Source organism: Chrysoperla carnea, chromosome 4 (genome assembly GCF_905475395.1).
Source record: "Chrysoperla carnea chromosome 4, inChrCarn1.1, whole genome shotgun sequence".
NCBI lineage: Eukaryota > Metazoa > Arthropoda > Insecta > Neuroptera > Chrysopidae > Chrysoperla > Chrysoperla carnea.
In genome coordinates this window covers 66,976,305-66,997,121 of record NC_058340.1, presented here as the reverse complement: position 1 = coordinate 66,997,121, position 20,817 = coordinate 66,976,305, and the positions used below count along the sequence as shown (strand labels likewise).

The 20,817-nt window shown below is 29.0% G+C and overlaps 1 protein-coding gene across 2 annotated transcripts in view; it reads left to right on the top strand.

Annotated features, from left to right (window-relative positions):
* Nucleotides 1-20,817, top strand: part of LOC123298400 (semaphorin-1A) — an 805,573-nt gene that overhangs the window by 109,460 nt on the left and 675,296 nt on the right. The gene's annotated exons all lie outside the window — the stretch shown is intronic.

Below are 20,817 nucleotides of genomic sequence, written 5' to 3'. Positions count from 1 at the left end.
CATTTTTGTTTTGGAATTTGATGAAATTCATTGGATGGAGTAATTTTGATCCAAAAAATATAAAAATAAGGTTTATTTAATGATTGGACCTATAGAAAGTGCAATGATCAATGTCATCGAGTACCATGGGCCAACTTCAAAACTTCAAAACTTCCACAAAATTTAAATCAATTAAATTGTGAACAAAAGGAAGTCATATTGAGGATTATAACGTGATAGTCTCTGTTTTTAAAGCAGAAATTGTCCAGGAAAGCGGGCAGGTATCTGCTAGTACAATATAAAGTATGAGAATATCTTAAACCATACTATTATTAACAAAAATTTGGTGGAAGCGCAGAAAATATAGATAGAGATATATGATGTCAATACATTTGGTAATTTATCTGCGCTTACTCCATTAAAACACATGTTAAAATAGACTATGCCATAACATATACGTTATGTAGAGCCTTTCAATAATAAGATACTTGAAAGTTAAAACTTAAATTGTGAATAAATTTTCTTGTGAATACATTTTCTTGAAAGTTAAAATTTATTCTCTTTAATTTGGAAACAACTGAAGGCCCAAAAATCAACATTCAACTTATAATTCAAATCATTTGGTGTAATTTAAATACTTCGACTCATTGGATATTAAGAAACTATAGTTATTTAAATATTTAATAAAGAAATAGTTTAAGAGTTTCTTTTTTAATGGTCTAGTCATTCCACGAACCAAGATTTAAGTTTGCTTATACGACTGCTATATTATCTACTTTACGTCATGAATGATTTTCCCAATATGAATACAATTTTAATAATTTATATTGAATCAACTTCAATCATTTCATCACCCACACAAAAAATATCATTTCTCCCCCCTCTTAAAATCAAATGAAATAATAAACCAAAAATTACATATTATTTACAACAACAACAAAAAAACTGATGAACATATTGAATTCATCATGTCATAAAGCTCAAACAAAAAAAACAAAAAAATAAAATATTGTAACAACGAATTAAAATGATGACTTGTTATAATATGTCAAGTTAATAATATTCATATTCAGAAATATTTTCCTCTGTCCACAAAACTGAAAATCCAATTAAAGTTGCATTGTTAATTTAATGTGGGTTTTTATAAAAAAAAATATATAAAAAAATAACAGAGTACTTTAAACTTTTTAGTGGTATACACATATACATGCAGATTATACAAATGTGTATATCGGTCTGTTCTTTTTAGATCGGTACAATACTTTCAGTTTAAGTAGAAAAAGATAGATTTTATTGCACTGTAATAACGCTAGCTGTTTTTATTTACACTTCGTGTATTACACTGAGACCGAAACGAACATATCGATAGTTAGTTTGTGTGTATACGAGTGACTATGACTATATATGGCGAGGGCTTGAAAAGCGTTCTATGTGCTTTACTTGTCTATGTGCTATATGCTGGTTGCCTGCTTCGTCTGAATCTGCCTAACTGGATACAGTGTGATTCGAATTAGGTAAAGTGATTTGTTTGATTTACGAAATGTCTACGAAACAAATTAGCTAAAAGCTTACGTAGTGGTCAAGACATGCTCGCCATGGATCCACATAATCTTATGATAGCCAGTTAAGCTTTTTAAATCTTAATTAGGATCCATTTGAAAAATATTTTAAGAAAATAAGAAAGTTATTTAGGTCACAGATAGAAGGTTTTAGGTCATAGTTTAGTTTTATACAATGGTAATAAAGTCCAGACACCTGAAGAAGGTATCTCCCAACCAAGAACAGTAGAAGAAAATTGAACCCCTGGGCGAGTTCGAAAAATAGGTGACACAAGTGTGTCAATCTTCTTATACCAAAAGTTGAAAGTAGTGCAGAAGATGAATCATGTTTTGCCGCTTGTCTTGACTGCAAAATTGCAGCTTGTCTTGACCGCTTCTCTTGCCTTACAAATGCGGTGGTTTTTACTTTTAAGCCCAGTGAAGCGGGCGGGTATCAAGCTCGTATAATATAAACTCAAACTCTTTATTTACTGCCCAAAAAATTACCAATTGTAGTCCACGATGTAACTAAAGGAACAAAGTAGCGCGAGTTCTTTTTTTTTTCTAATATTCTTCTTCATAGTGAACTTGGCGTGTCCAAAATGTTGTGACGCGCGCCATCAATTGCATGTATGCCACTAATTTGCCATTCCTGTCATCGTGACCCAATGTTAGGTAACCATTGATCCGCAATAGTCGCCATCTTATTGCATTTACAGACTCTAGGTGGCCGCTTTGTATCATTTCTAATGAGCGCATCGGCTTTGCAATATGCTAGAACGTCCCACCGTCTCGAAATACACATCAGGTTAAAAATTTTGCTGCTCGTAGAAAGTATGGAAAATAAACATTTCTACTCTAATTCAAATATCTTGCTAATGGCCATCACTTACACAAGAAATACACGTCAGTAATCTGGCTGTTAGAAGAAGATTAAGTTTGGTTACTTAACCTCCAAACTTATGCCTGTTAGATTGAAACTCAAAATATTCATTATTCTATAATTTCTCGAAATTATGTCCTCCATATTTAAACTCAACCTGTATCACATTTGTGTATATAATATTCATATATTCTCGTTTGGTTGTATAAAAGCAGGCATATACATACGTATGGATGAGGCAGTGAGGTATTGATCCACACACATACACACACACTCCTACTTTGAACTGCCACCACCACCACCACCGTTGTTGGTGCAGCAGTGATATCGCCGCCCCACATTCGGTTTAATTCGTATTATTTCGGATTTTAAGATAAGAAACATTAGGGTTCCCTCCACTATCACTGTATAGTAGACTAACTATATATATAAAAATATGTATTTCATATAAATATGCATGATATCTTCATAATATTCACTTTCAAACAGTTTTACTAATGACTAACTCGATAAAAAAATATGGTTAGTTTGTTATTTGAAAAAAAAAAAATACAGGTTAGTAATTACCTGTTCAATAAAAAATATTCTGTGTTTGGAAAGGGAAATTTTTTAAATTAACTTTAAAATAAAAATAAATATAAAAATGAAACATTGATATTTTAGGATTTGGTAATTAAAAAAAAAATTCACAAGGAGAATAAGGAGTAAATTTTTTTTGTCACTTCAGGTGTGAAATTTTCACTGCACGGACAGAAAGATGAAGTTGGTTTTTCAAAATATTTAGAATTATGGAAATTATGAACAAAATAAGCAGATATAGATGAATGGCATATAAAGATCTGCTTTGCAAGAAAAAGACGGGCAACAATCTTTGAATGCTTACAACTGCTTCATTTTTTAATCAACTTTAATTTTACTTTCAAATTTTGTTATGATAGATATAAAGACTACTTTTACATTTTTATGGATAATGTAGTAAATTTGGTATCAGACTATTACCATATTGGGGTCTACTTGATTCGCTCGTCAATTCAATTTCCGATTGACTCAATCAATACAAAATTTAACATTTCTTGTTATCCCCTTTAATCTCGGTTCAAAAGTTAAACAACTTGGCCATTCAATAGAGAAATTACAATAAATCTCATGGCTATTCTTAATAGTAGTTCCTATAAAGAAAAAACTACGAAGCAGTTATGATGAACAATGGAAAAATGCCACCCATATCTTGAATTCGTGAATCGACAGTTCCTTTGATTACGGTTCACGTAATCCAAAAAATTATAATTCGAAAAATAATACCATCAACTCTTTCTTTCGTTACACGCAGTATATTTGATTCTAAAAAATTTCTTAACAATAATTTTGTAACAACAATAACAATAAAAGCTTGTTTATCACACGAATTTTGAATAAAAACAATTCAAATAAATTTTAATAAATAGTTATTTTGTAGTTAGTAAGTTTTATTCAATAAAAATAAATTTCTAAACACAAAACTAATTCAACAACCAAAAGAAAAAGTTTTTTTTTGAAAATACAATTATTATACATTTATTACAATGAAAACGATAAGGTAAAAATCATTGAATCTAGATTATTTTCTAACACACATACACATTTTACAGGAGTGTTCTAGATAACTACAGACAAAAGAACATTAGAAAGTTTTAGTCAAATTTTCAGTGCCGTTAGGGAGATATAGCTTCGTTAATAATCGTCTAATTTTAAGAAATTCTCTATTAACATTTGTCAAATTGAAGTTGTTGTAATTAACAAAGTTAAGTTTAATCAAGCACAGTTTATCTTTCAAGCATTTTACTATCAACTTTTCGGAAAATGTGGAAACATCCATAAATAATAAGCGCGAAAAAGAAGAGAATAGGGAGTATCAATGATTTTTTTCACATTTCTTTTTCTCAAAATATGAAAATACCGTAAAAAGAGATAAAAAAGGTGAAATTAAAATTTAAATCGGCCAATAAATACGAATAATGTAAGCATTTACGGATAATATAAAGTACCAATGATCAGAATCACTTTGTTAACGGTTAAGTGTACAGCTTTAACTATTATTACATAGGTGTCGTTTTTCTGATTGATGTGAGTTTAAGTTTCCTTGTTACGGTTTTATATCTGCAGCTGTATTCATAGCATATTGATGACAGGAAAAATTTTATCCTACCAAATATTATTTATTATGCATTTATTTCATACGCGCCTATAGAAGTTTTCTTACAGAATACAGACCTACAGAATATTAATCGAAACACCTAACGAGTTATCATTATCATGCAAATGGTATTGATTCAAAAGCTGCAAAAGAATCATAAGTTGGAAATTCATTTTAGAATAGCTGATAATTCTTTATCGCAAGTTTTCTAAACATTCTGTATAAACACATACAAATATAAATACAATTGAAAAAGAAAATTATAAGACACGCAACGTAAATAGATTTTCATGGAATTAAATAAATAGTAATGTTTGTACATATAATGTTTGTTGTGAAGTATCATTAAAAATTATTAAGTAATAACTTACAAATCATTTTCATATCTAAATGAAATAACTTTAGTAGCTAGGTTTTTTTCTAGTTTAAAGTTCATTTGTTAAGGAGTTTTTAAGTTCACTCGTGACTGTCAGAGAGAAAAATAGAAGACAGTTATGTGTATACTACAGAGAGAAGTAAAAACTTAAAAATTATTGAATATCTGTTATTTTGAATTTTTAAAATTAATTAAGGTATGCATAATTAAAATTTCATCATTCGAAAATTGAAATTATTAACATACTGGATGAACCCAGCCACGTTTCGTGATTTCATTTTCTGATATTAATTATATTTTTGTTCTCGTTAAAACTTCGGGATACCAAGTATGCATAAACACTTTTTGGTATTAAAACGATCTGTTAAAATTTCAAGGCAATAAATTCATCGATTATTTTTCAAATTTTGTGACCTTAAGCATACGGAAGCTAAATTTTTATAAAAAAATATGTTCAAAACGATTATATATAGTATAAAAGACGATTATAAATAATAAAAAAGCAACAGAACAAAATATTCTTAAGCGTTTTTCCATGGTAGAACTGACTGTGTTCAATGTTGCTTAACTTCAGTGATCGGTCATGAACCTTTGTTTTTAACGCGGTATGTATGTCATGTAGTATGCATGTTGTTTCCGAGGTGACGATCCAAATTTTGGTTATCAACAATAATTTTACACCTCATTAAAAAACTATTATAATAAATTCGCTGAACGCGGCTTAATCCATTTTACTCCGCCGTAATCTAATTCGTTAGTAACGTAATAATGAAACTATATGACTGAGGGAATGAGATTAAACAAAATAAGCAATATATGAAATATCGTTTATGAAACTACAATCAAAGCGTTGATAATAATTTACCTCAACTGTTTAAATTCATCAACGAAACAAGGAAAGAAAGGAAATCTTTAATATATTGATGATGAATTGAAATACAAATAAAACACACAAGAACAAATTTATTAACTAAAAATAGGAACTTACATGCAAACATTACATAGGAGCGATATAGCTACTTTATTGAAAGTGAAAACGAACGTTATATGAGATGATACAGATACATACATATTATACTATTTATTGTTACGAGATATAGGATACATATGGTAGAGTTTGGTATCTTGAATCAATTTACTTTTATTTTTAACTTGTGCTAAAAATTCCATTTCTATTTTACTTTAAAACAAAAAACAAATGAACAACCATTTTGTTGATATATGCATGCATTCACACGGGAAAAAAATTTTTGTTGATATCATTATTTCAGTATCGTTGTGAACACCAATCTGTTGAGGAATTAATAACATTAGCAATAGTTGTAGCGGATAAGTCGAATTCAGTATGGGCGTCAGGCCCATACTGGTTGGCGATATCCACAATATTTCTGGTGGATAGCCTTATTAAATACTGTACTACTTATGCTAACATAGATACACTATGTATCCGTCTCTGTACTATACCAGCATTGTAGTTAATGGCATGCATTTCTTACCGTGTGCAGTTGCTTGAAGAACTAAATCAATATCAATTAAAAGATCGATACAAATTAGAAAGGTCTCTAAACGAAATTCTGAAAAATGGGTACCGATTCTAGAAATTTTTTTGTAATATTTATTGAAATAAATACCACGATACTCAAAATAATGTTGTATATTTAGAAATTCTATTTAAAAAAATACAATTAAAAAAACATACAACAGACTTACATTTCGCTAAATATCGATATTTCGATTGCAACGCAATCATCATCAGTAGCTAAATTTATTCATATAACACATTACAAACATTTTCTCAAAGTTAAAATAATCTAAAACTACCAATAATTACTGTTACACTTACAAAAATAATTAAAAATATATATATCAACACAGATTCGAGCAAATAAATTTATCAAGACCGTCAAATTTTTTCCAAGTCCTAAAATTTACTTGGGTCAGACTAAGCGACAAATGTCAAGCGACAGATGTCGAGAATCATCTAATCGAAAAATCTTACATTGCGAATCATGCTCTAAATACAGAACACAAAAAATACAGAACCTGCCAAGTTAATTCAATCGGTTAAACCATCACAATAGCTTAGATGCTTACGAAAGCATTTAATCCACAAGGCAGGCAATTTGACTCTCAACTGAGATAAAGTTCCTATACCTGACTCTGAATTGATAAAATTGACAACTGTTAAAAGTCAACCCATAAAACAATTATCGTCAATTATAGCGAACTTGAACACACCCATTTCACAAGCGATATCAAATTTTAATCCAACCCATAAATATAAGCTACGCCCGATAAAATAATTTTTCAAACTTACTAAATAGTTTGTTGTTAAATGTTTGGTGGTCTTGCAAAATTCATTTCTTTAAATTTGTGATAATTTTTGTATTTTTATTTTTGACAAGACACTTAGTTAATGTTTTACACACAAATTTTTTTTAACTTTGTGAAAAATGTTTGTAATGTATTAAATGAATAAATTTAGCTACTGACGATGACTGCATTGTAATTGTAATTTCTGTTGTACGTTTTTTAATTGTAATAAACAATTTTATTTCAAGTATCGGGGTATTTATTTCAATAACTATGCCTTAACTCGAAGTGAACAAAAATTCATCCTATAATTTTTTTTTTAGTTAGCAACAATTCTTGCAATCTACAAAGATAACTTTTGAAAACTGATACCTCACAGATGCAGACTTTTCATGAAATTTAAAGCTGCATTATTGACAAGAGACAACACTTTTCCACATATATATTCATTGAGTATAAGTGTGTAGATTTAATCTTATTTTATGTACTTCTTGAAGTGAAATTTAGTTACTTTTATCATACATTCATTCATTCTAGTACTTTATATATCTGAATAGTTAGTTATTTTATATACATATACGTGTATTATAATACACTTTGTGAATGTATTTAATTTGTTTTAACTACGTATAGTTTATTATATTTGTATGTATTTTATATTCATTCTGTGTACAAGCTACGAACGAACGTAGTATCGTAGTAGTAGAAGTAGCTTACTTGCTATCTATCTTCTACGTTTTCTTCTACGTCTCTGATGATGAAATTGCTAATTCATTTTAATCGTTAATTTTATCATGAATTTTATTAGTACCTTAAAATAGTTTATCAAACATTTTATTATTCCAAATGGAAAATTTTATTAAAAATTATAATTGTTGTAGAAACTTTGAATAAATATAGAGTGGAGTCGAGAAAATGTGAGACTTGCTACTTCTATGAGACGAAACTGTTCAAAAATTATCCCAGGTGAGACCAAGCAGAGTCTCACCGTTCATTTTTTTCTCTTATTTGACCTTTGGGAACTTGCTTGTGTGTCGTATATACTGGGTGGGCCATTTTAATCTATCATGGCTAAAAAATAAAACAAAAGTTGTAGAGTTTGGTGGGGGATATCATATTCTGACATCAGATTGGAACTAGTTCACCAAGTCCCATAATAGTCAATTTAGTTTCTAAAAGGTAAGAGATGGAATAATACCTCAAATTAGAAAATATACTTTCAGAACTTTTTATTTTAAAGATTTTTTCGAAAATCGTTAGCTTCCGGAGGAAATGCGACTTAAAAATATGCCATTATGGTATTAAATCGACTGAAAACATGTCAGCTACAGAAAAATCCTTTGGTCAAAAGTTATCAAAGGCAATAGAGAACATTCGCCTGTGTCTACTACTTTGACCTGGAATTCTAGTTTCAAGGTCATTTGATCTTGATCTTCAAAATGATAAATAATTTATCTGTACTTATTAATTGTTAGCACAGGCAAAAGTATTTTATTGTTTTAGATAGCTTCATGAATGTAGACGAAAAATATGAATAAAAGTTTTCAATATCTGCCTTGGTCTTCGAAATACCGAAAGCTAAATAATTATTTTTTAAATTTTCGATATCTTGAAACTTTTTATTTTTATTACTCACACGATATTTACATCATGGTCTGTTCGATCATGGCTTGACATGAATCCAAGAAGTCCGGGTTCGAGTCCTGGTTCGAGTGTATTTTTTTTCAATTCTCTTTAATTTTTATTTTTACTTTTCGTCTTACATTGTCAAGTTATAACATAATTCAACATCAAAATTGAAAATATAGATTTTTTTTAAATTTGTGTCCTCTCGTCTGTGCTCATACATCTTTAGTCGGGCACAACGGGCTTTTTTGTTTTCAATAATTTCTTAAGGTTTTTTAATTTAATTTAAATAGTTTTTTTTAATTTCCACCCACTAGTTTTGGAGAAATCTATCATATATCTACCGTTTTACCGAAAAGCCAATGTTAAATATGTCTACTTTTAAAATCAATTAGTTATTTAAATAATCCGGCAAACTTCCTTAAAAGAATATCCTGCTTTATATTTAAAATTTTCTTGGTGCTCATACATCCTTAAATATATTTTTCAAGGTTTCCTAATACATTGCAAGGGCAAAGCACACTTACCTTTAAAAAAAATCATTAAAGCACCTAGTTTTTGGGTCACTATTTCATTTTTAATACCGAAATTATAATAACCACAATATTCTAAATGTAAAATTGAAATGAACAAAAGAGGCTTTTCTCTACTTCACATTCAGAGAGAACTTACTTGTTGTTCTGCTTTAAAATGACGTCAAGGTTTTGTATTCTAATGACGAAGTTTGTCATTAATGTCATTATTATTACGATACCTTCAAGTATTGTGTATTATACTATAATGACTATTATATAACATACATAGTAAAAGCATCAACTTTAATTCAGGATACTGGTTTCAGTACCATTCAAACCATACCTTTTCAAGGTAGAAGCATTATCCTATTTTATTTAAGGTATGAAACTAATTATAACAAACAATTATGATGCCAAATATCATGCAATTTGAATGAAGATTACTGTCGTTATATTATTGAACGAAAAATCATTTGCAGTTTATTTAAGGTTATACGGGCACTTCTATCATATTTATTTATGATGTAAAAACCAGAATCTTATTGTTAGAGGAATGTTCATAAAAAGTGGTCGAAGTGATTTTGGGCAGCTCCGACATCCTTCAACAAACAAGATGATTGAATTAGTATCAAGGAAGTTTCTTTTGGGGGTATAATTATTATCGAAGATGATTAATCAAAACTCTAGGTTATTTCGAAATAAATTTCATCAACTTTTATAATATATACGTATTTCGACTGTCATGTAGCCATCATCAGTATGAATTAGCTAATCGTAATTACTATTATATTGTATGTTACTCATTGCTAATTTGGGGACGGTCAGAACATTGCTGGTTTGTGTTGAGTCGAATTTATATTGTTCCAAGTATCTTAAAAATTGTGACGTTGGCCAATTCCTTTTGGAGGTGTGAACTTGAAACCCACCTTGTCTCTTTTATACCTTAAAACATCATAAAGTTTTACAAAAAAATGTATACATTTAATAACTAATCAAAAATTCAGACTTTTATGTATTCATTGCCTTAATGTTCGACCAACCTTAATATAGGCTTCTTAAAAGAGAGCCTTCATTAAAGCATTTATGAATTCAAATTGTAAATATGAAGTTTTTCTATAACTATCATTTTTTATTTATCACAAAATTTAGGTATTTATACTCCAGGTGTCAAAAATCACCAGTCTTCCCACAATCATTATAGAAAGCCTCCTAACTACGCATGCGTTTGAAAAACTGAATGTTGATTTTTCGTTTGAATTCAAAAAGTATTTCATGTGTTCATATTTTTTTCCCACTTTTCACTGATTTTCTTTAGAATAGCATTTTTAACAGAGAATAGTAAACAATGGTACCTCAAATACGTCAAGTTTTTGACTCTTTGGATGAAATAGATATATATTTCATCCTTATTTATCCTTTTCTATGAGTATTTTATAGATGAAATCATTATGACGAATCAGTTTTTTTTATTCACCTCTTTTTTCATTATTATACTTTTGTATAGCCATTGGGTATGACTGTCTCACTTTGTTACATACCAAGTCAACTCTCAACATATGGTAGGAAATATTCTGGATAGGTAAGTTATGGTTTCAATGTATAAAATACATAATGAACAAAAGATTCTTTAATGCATGTGAAAATCTTGAATACACGTGGATAAATAATGAAAAGGAAAATGTTTTTTAAAAACTTACTGTGTAGCTTTTTTATTTTTAGGAAAAAAAATTCTTTGTTAGTATTTCTACTTCCATTGTGTAGTTTTTTTTAAACGAAGCATTCAATAGTTAACATTAGTTAAATTTTCTCAATTCAAAAATTCCCAACGTAGCAGCAAACTTTCTTGCATCGGATATAAAACAATATTGTTTACTAGTAAATAATTTTAAAAATATTCATATACAAAATTCTTCCCAACGCTCCCACACTCATAGTACAGGAGACGGAGTAAGATCGACTTTCATCCATCTGATAAGCAAGAGTTGAGCTTGAAGAATGTTAGCGATTCACAAAGAAACAAGCCTGAAAAATGTTCGTTTTTAATTCGTTGAAAAGTATACAAAAATTTTAAAATGATATTAAACTAATATAATAATAACCACGGAAGTCGTTTGATGCATTAAACTTTCCATATGTTTGTAATGCAAGTTAAAAATCAATATACGGAACCAGAAACTTAAAATTTACTGAAACGAAACTGAAAGGAAGGGGGAGAAATATTATAGTTTTATAAAGTAACTATCTTGATACTCGCCCGGTTCGCTAGGTTTAATGGTAAAAACCACCGACTGATAGCCTTTATCTTCTTTGCTCTCACTTCTTCCCCTCCCATAACACTCGAAATAATGGTAGGGATTATTTTACACAGGAAAATATAAGTATAGTTTTCAATTTTTTTAAATGTAAAATAGTCATAATTCATTGAGTATATCAGAAAAGATGTTCATAAATTGTTTTACATTTGCTATTTTTACAGAAATATTTAATTTCTGATTCGAATTGATCCTCATATATAGCACAGTAAAATATTAAAATTAATTTTTTAAATTTTCTTACATACAAGTATATTTTTCATAAATTATAGGTCATGTGTTATTCTATTTTATGAGGTATATTGATGTAGAGTTTCATTCAAATTCATTCGGAAGTGTTTGCGTGAACGCGTAACGAGCACACAAACAAACAAACATCCTTACTTTCAAATTTTAAGAATAATAATAATTTATCGTTTTTCAGTTGACTGTGTGTTCGTGAATGAAGTTCACAAAAGAAATTTAAATAGTATTTTGGAGAATTGCCGCTATATTTTTCTCAACTTAGGTATAATTAAAGAACGTTGGGATTCAGCATATATTTCAAAATTTGGTTCTTTTCGTGTTTGTACACGCACTATGGAAAAATTGTATTATGATGGAAAAAGTACTGAAGATATCGAGATGCCAAGTTAAATTTCTTAAAAAATATTACAAATAACATTGGGTCTTGCGTTTCAAATTTAAAGGGTGGACTCTGTCAGAACTAAGAAGTTGAAATTAAGAGTAAAATTTTTCAATATATACCTACTATAGTTTGTGAAATATCGTTGCCTAAAGATTTAGTAAAGGTAATAATAAATGGGAAAAATAAAATACTTTGAGTGTGAGCTAATCAGTAATAAAAAAGTCATTCTGTTGTCAAATCACATAATCCTTGAACACACTGTATATGAACGTATATATTTTTTATTATCAGACTCAAATTTCAACTTTCTACCTCTTGTTTGTTTGTTTGTTTTGCTCTTTAGGGATTTTACATTTTACGACAATAATTTTCTCTATAGTTATTAAACTAAACAGATTTTCTTTTGAACAAAAAATAAAATAAAACTTTCCATGAACAAAAAAAAAAACCCTTTTACTTTTAATAATAATTTTTATTTTAATTTAATTTAATATGATTTCTTTTTTATTTTTCGCATAAAACTTTCTTTGATACCTGTCATGTTTATTTTTTCGTTTTGTTTTTTAACTTTTCTTATATTTTTCTTAATCCGTTTCATATTTTGACAAATGTAAGAAAATTATCTCCCGTTGAATTATTGTAATATTTTCTACATTGTCTTCTAGTCGATTGAAGCAATGTCTGCAAAATTTTATCAGATTTCGAATTTTATTAAAATGTAGTTATTTGTCTACTAAAAATTATTTCCAGGTATGCTTGTTTGTGCGGAACCTTATCGTGTGAATGATTGAGAATAAGTTCACCTGTATCCTATCTAAGTTTATGACATATTAATATTTGCACATTTGTAAACATTTTCGAAAACAATTTGAAATTTCTAGGTAAATTATATATGAATGTATCTAAATGAATTCTATTTAGAAAACAATATCATATCATCTCATCTGTAGTATTCTATCAGGTATGTCGTTTCATATTCTAAAACTAACATCAGATGTGGAAAGAAAAGTATTTACAATCTTTTGGTAGAAAGTAAATCCCCTTAAAATGCGTAATTTTCGAGCTACAGGCTCTACTTGACCTATATTTTCATAAAAAATTAACAGAAAGCATTTCTGTTTTTCATGAAAATGGTCTATTAAATTCATTTTAACTTATTTCATCATATTTTTATCACAAGTTTTTTTTAAATTAACTGAGTACGACTTACATTAAACTATCGGAAATATACAAACAAGCCCGAAAATTTCCGAAGTTAATATTTTTTGATTTCACTTTTTCTCCCGTGCTGAGAAAATTCTCACCTTTTTTTGAAGGACTTAAGACGAAAATAGATAAAATTATATGAAGATAAAAAAAGTTACAACCACATATATATCATTTGAAAAACAAAAGTTATTTGTGTTTTAAATCGAGCGCGAGCAAAGAACGTAAGCAATTAAATCAAGGAGACGTTTTTTTTAACATATACTAAAAATTTATCATATTCTGTAAAAAATTGGGCGTACATTCTACCTTAAATAGTGTATTTATTATCTTCTTCAATAGGGGATCGAACTAAATGTTTTTTAATCACTTCAGATGAAGAATTCTCACTTCGCGAATAGAAAAGTCAAGTTGGTTTTTAAAATTTTTTCCTATTACTCGAGGTATGAACGTTTAAAATTCCTAATTAAACAAAGATGAAGATATTCACTAGTGATGTCATACGTGGGTATCGCCATAGAGATCACATATAAATCTTTGACTAAAAGGAGATGGGCAACCTTTGAATGCAATCTTTGATTGCTTATGACTTCTTCGTTTTTTAGTACTTTTAATTTCACTTTCAAATTTTGTCATGGTATCAAATCTAGTTTTACATTTTTATGGGTAATAAGACCAATTCGATCAAGATTATCCCCCGTTCTTTATCAATTTACCTTCGACTTACCCTTCTTGCTAGAGATACATTTCAAGAATATGTAATATCTTAGACGACATATCTATTCCTACCTTCTAAAATACCAGTATGCATATTAATACGACTACGTATCACAGAAGCAAGATGGGATATATCTTTTATTGATATTTACCTTGCAAGAAAGAGACAGAATTTATGATGGGTAATTTGTAGTGGCATTAAAAGATAGAATTATATGATATTCTGGACCTGAACTTAGCTAGACTATAATATCTTCTTTATGTCTTATAATTACGACATGCGGGTGGGTTTTAAAGTGGTATTCATTCTCTGATGTGATGGACAGAAGACACATCTCAACCAGTTGATTAGTTTAAGTAAGGGGATTTGTTTTAGAAGTGTGTGGTTTTATTAATTGTCTTTGAAATCGAAACATAATAAAAAGTTTTAAATCCCCCATGCTTATGGTTCTTAAAATTTATTGTTTTATGATTCAAAGTAGGAAAATTAAAGTAGAATAACCAAGTGGCTGTTAAAATTGCTACATCTGATTTTCATAGTAGGTTGTTTATTACTTTTCTAAAAATGTGTTTAGTAATATCAATTTACCTTCAGTGTCTCCGATATCTTTCTTATTCGTCCATTTTTTTAAATTTCATGACTTACCTCTCATGTTATCGTGCTGGACAATGGCGGAAAGTAGACTCACGATTCAAAAATGTACCACTTCGGAAAAGTAGACTAAAGAAATAATATTAAAATTAATTTTGTTCATGATATAGTTTGTATATCATATCTGTAATAAAATTGCCTATAAATAATAAAAAAAGTAAATTACTCATTTATAAATTATTTTTCTAGGCCTCTTAGTACTGAACTGCGTAATTCCGCAAGGGTCGAGCCCCATATATTTATATAATCCACAAACATGATTTTTCTAAAGGATACTTTATCGTATTTGATAAAATAGAACAAATTTTGTGATGCCAAATTTATTTTAGAAACTGAATTAAAATCTGAAATTTTTTTTTCAAATATATCTTCTACTAAATTATTTGTTTTTGTTATCCTGTACCTTTCACTGTTTATACAATGTATATGAAATATATCAAAGTATACTTAGTTTATCCCCAAGTTTGTAACGCTTAAAAATATTGAAGCTACGAACAAAATTTTGTATAGGTGTTCATAAAATCACCTAATTAGTCCCTTTTCGGTTGTATGTTCGTCTGTCTGTCAACACGATAACTGAAAAACGAAAAAATATATCAAGGCGAAATTTTTACAGCGTGCTCAGAACATAAAAAGAGTGGTCAAGTTCGTAAATGAGCTACATAGGTCAATTGAGCCTTAGGTCCGTAGGACCCATCTTGTAAACCGTTAGAGATAGAACAAAAGTTTAAATGTAACAAATGTTCCTTATAAAAAATATACAACTTTTATATGAAACATTTTTTCGTAAACAGCACTGTTAACTCGTGAGAGCGCAAATTAATCGCAAATTATATAGTATGTATCTTTCTTTACTTATAGGACGTAAACAAAACAAACGATTGCGTAATCAACACTTCCTTTACATGGTATTTCATTAATTGACTCAGTCAATTGTTTGTTTTCACTTGATTCTAATTAAAATTGAAAGGTGAGGGAGGTGTGTTCTACATTATAATTACTGTATCACAATAATTGCTTGTCATAAACAATGGTAGTGAATAAAATTAAAAAAAAAATTAAATTTTCAAAAATAATAATTTTGGATAAAGAACATAGGGTGGGTGTGTTCCTAGAATATATTATATAAATAGCTGGAAACGATTAATTTATACGAGAATATTTAAAAGCAATGGTGGTGGTTGGAAGTGGGAATATTAAATATCAAGAGTTGAAAATATATGGTGTTTTAATTTATACAGACAAGAAACGAAACTCTTACTCCTTTACCCTTGCTTGCTTCACTCTTTTAAGTTACGTTGTTAGAACGTTCGACTCACTAACTAACTTATCAATTTACCAACACAAGTTTATTAAAATTTCTAATGTAATTTTTTAATTGAAAAACATGTAATAATTACAACAGGGAATACATGGGATAAATTAATGAATATGTTAAATATTCAAAAAATCGATTTTATTCTATAAAGCTAACAAATAACGTCAATCAACTTGGGTTGATTTTCATCGGTTGAATGGCTTAATAACTTTTCAATTTTTCTATAAATTTATAATGAAGGGTTTTAATTAGTTGGAATATAAGACTTGCATCTATAATACGGGTTATATAGGAGCTAGTTACTCTTGTCCATATAAAGCACTAAATCACAGGAGTTATTTTTTTATTTAAGTTGGTTCAGTATCTCGTACTGAATATAAATGCAAAAATCCTTACAAAAATAGGCAGGAGAAGTGCTTCCATTTTAGGCTATATCTCCATAACCGTGCACTTTAGACTAAAAATAGTACTAACCTTACTTGTAGATAATTAAATTACCTACCTTTTTTGTGAAACAATTTTATTTTGGTATTACTAACCCTTATGAGTTTAAATAAATCAAAGACAACATTTTGTGTCTAAATCGAAAGCCAAAGCCCAGCTTGAAGAATCAAGTGTGGTCAAGATTTTTCTTCAAAGCTCGTAGAGCCAAGGCTTTTTATCTACTATTGTGCTTGTACCCATGGATGTCTCACCGTGTACACACAACATAAAAATATTAATACAATCACGTGATATACATTTTGTAACAACACAGAAACCTATCAAAAAAAAACCTGAAACAACAATGACAACAAAATATATAAATAAAAAACATAAATTCGGTACCAACTAGAACCATGAACATAACATGTTCTTGGGTAGAACCATGAACTCAATACATCCATCCAGATACAATAACTTGAACATAATGTTTATATGTTTTAGTTGGACTAGAGCTAGGCGTAGTATTTGACAATTTCTCAATTATTTGTGTAACATCTTTGTTTACTATGAAAATTCAACGCAGTCCTGAAAAATTTCTAATTGTACAGCAAACTAAAAGAGTTGTGAAAAAAGATATAAGGAAAAAAGTAGCAAAATTCATCATTTTGACAGTCCAAAGAACGAGATATCCTTTGTCAGGCATTTTAACAAGGTTTTTAACGAAGCATACCCTTTTGTTGAGCGTCAGATATAATTTATTTTGTTTTTAACACGCTTTTATCACCTGTATTAATTAATCAACTAATTAACAATGTAATAAAATGTTATATGTCAATTTTAACCTACTTCTTATTATTCGATTAACTTGAAAATTTACACACATTTCGAAATCCAATGACATTCTAATAATTTATTAACTTTAGACCTAGTATTCTTACCATAATTCTACCTTTATCACTTTAATATTATTACTTTAAAATAATAATTAATCCCAACAGTCAGATGATTTAGTAGTTAGGGTGCCCGCTCCTCATGCGGAATGTTGTCAGGTTAAAGCCCATCCACGCCATTAAAATTCTACTTTGTTACCCAAAAAGTCACAATCTGTACCTCAAAGACTATACTTTAATAAACAATTATTATTACACTGGAAAGAGTATAATAATTGGAAAGAAGCCCCTGAAAAAAGATGCTTAGGCTCGCAAAGTGAAATTTTAAAGTTTCTGAGTTGAATATTGTCCTCAATGAATATTCATCAATTTTAAGGTTTTCGACCGATTAAAAACTGTCGAAACTGTCATGAAAGAAAACTTCCAGGCTATGAATGTATTCGTAAAATAATAAATTGTAGCATATGATCTGAACATTAGCTGCTCAAATAGGAATAGGATTGTCAAATCTCACACTTGATGCTTGACCTAAGAGTATACACTTCTAGAAGAATAAGAATAACAAACGGTAACATACATTGAAGTATAGTAGGAATTGGTTAGTAGTAAACGAATGGTAACGGATGTGCTTTGGAGCGTATCTGACGTCACTTAAGGCCCCAAACTCATTTATCAATGTTTAGTGATTTAACTGTGACATTTTCAGTGGTGATCAAACTCATACCTACTACCTTTCTTTAACTCTCTCTCTCTCTCTGATATATTGTAAATTTTGTGTACAACATTATATTGAAACAAACACACATGACCAATATGTACGTATGTAATGTACCTACGTACTCGCAACACACACAAATAAATACGGATATTTCGTAAGAAATTTCATCCAAGAAGATTGGATTTACAGGATGTCTCAAATATAGCCTAGGAAAATAAAGGTTTAAAAAAAAATCAGGTGAAGTTTGGACAAATTTGATCCGATCTAATTGGAATTTTTTTTGAAACCCACTTATTTCGGGTCATTCTTTTCAGCTGTGATGTCAATTTTTCGATAGCTATCACTTATGTGCTTAATTCCGGGACCAGGACTTCACATTCTTAAAACCTATTACAGCTTGGTTAATTTTGATAACAAATTTGAAAAGTTTGATCCAAATTTACTAGGATTACATACTCGGTTCATATAAATTGGATGAAATTTGGATGTGATAGAGCAAAATTAAATTTTTGGATTCTGATGACGTCATAAAGTAAAAAAATCGAATTTTTTTTATAATACCGGCAAATTTGATCTGATCTTATTGCATTTTTTTTTTGAAACCCACTAATTTTGGGTCATTCTTTTTAGCTGTGACGTCAATTTTTCGCTAGTTGACACTTAAATGTTTAATTCCAGGACCTGGAATTTTTCGATTTATCGAAATTTAAGCCACTCTGATACATTTTGTAATAGATATACACGGTTTTACGATTACTTACTATATGAATGGATTTTGGTCTGATAGCACATAGTGCAGTCATAGTGTTTATAGTGGTTTTTGTATACTGAATATATATACTTCACCATGATGATCTTGATGGTGGAAGTGTATTGTAGAAGTGTGTGTTCAATTCTCTGTGGTTTTGATCAATAGGTATGGTTTAAATTGAGTATTTCTCATATTAGATTATATTGGGTGATTCATTGTATTTGATTTATTCAATATATATTTATATATTTATGTATTTATGTATTTTTGCAATGTCATTCTCTATGGGGTGTCCAAAAACCAAATCTATAAATTATGGGAACAAGATTCTTAGAAATAAAAATATTTTATTTAAACTACAATAGAAGTAGTTGGTGTGAAATAAAACAAAATTAGTTTTTGACATCAACAAAATGAAAAATGATTTGTACTGCATTCAAAGAATGATAGAACTGGTCGAATAGTTTTTGAGATACGGAATAAATTCGATCAAAATATTGCGATATCTCAGAAACTCTGCACCCAATCATTAAATTAACCTGCTTTTTATAATTTTTGGATCAAAATTATCCCATCCACCGAGTTTCATAAAATTCCAAACCAAATATTTTTTTTCCGTTTTTCTTGATTTTTTCAAAGGGGGTAGGGTTAAAAAACTTGCAAAAAATCGAAAAATTTTTTATTCTCAAATTTCGATAAAACTCAGTGTATAAGGTAATTTTGACCCAAAAAGTACAAAAATCGGGTGCATTTGATGACTGGTCGAACAGTATTGCGACATCTCTGAAACTCTGCATTGTAACTTATTGTAGGTGAAATAGTTTTAAAAATCGGTGGAGTTGTTAATTCAAGAATGACGAATTTTCGTGTAAACTATCATCCCCTTTTCACCACGAAAATTACAGATTTTCATATGAACTTTTATCTGCATTTTTACGAAAAAAGTAAAATAAACTTTTGTCTCAAAAAAAAAATTTCATCAATTGTAGAAAAAATACTGAGGTAAAATTTTGCATTTGGTTAAATTCCAAACTTAGTATTTTCTTTTAACTCTCTTTATATTCGCCCGAATTATGAAACTCTTTAAATAGCAAGACCAAGAAAATTTAAATATAAATAATGAATTTCCAAAATAAAAATCGTCAGTATATACCGCCAAATGGTATATAATAGGCACTGGCTAAATTCAGTCATTCATTTAAAAATTAAAAGCTGTTTAGATTGAATAGCCAAGAAAATTACTCGAACATTTTGTACTTCAAAAGAAAGGATATAAAGTTGTAAAATGTTTTTAAAAAAAGAACGCCATGATAAATGTAATCTAATTTAAGTCTACTTATATTTATTTGTATACATTAATTTTAACAAATTTATAAAATACTATGCTACTTACGAAAACTACTCAAGAAAACTATACATTCAGTACAATTGTAAGTATAGTAGTTAAATTGAGAAAAGTATTTGTATCGAAAAAAAATTGTATACAACATCACAAAAAAGTAGAAAGAAAAAAACATATCAAACTTCAAAAATAAAAAATATACTGAGCAGACATTGTAGACAATCAACTTTACAGTAAAGCCTCAATAACATTGAAATCTAATTTAATTTAATTTTCGTTCACATCGTGTCTTCCATTAAGCCATCTGATTTTGATTAAATTTTGATGCAATAACCCCTCATCCACACTACCGTGGAGTATCCACTCCGAGTTTACTCGCCTTTGTTAGCCGAAGTGAAGTAATTAAAATTAAACAAATATATATTAATGTGGAGGAGGAGTGGACACCATAACC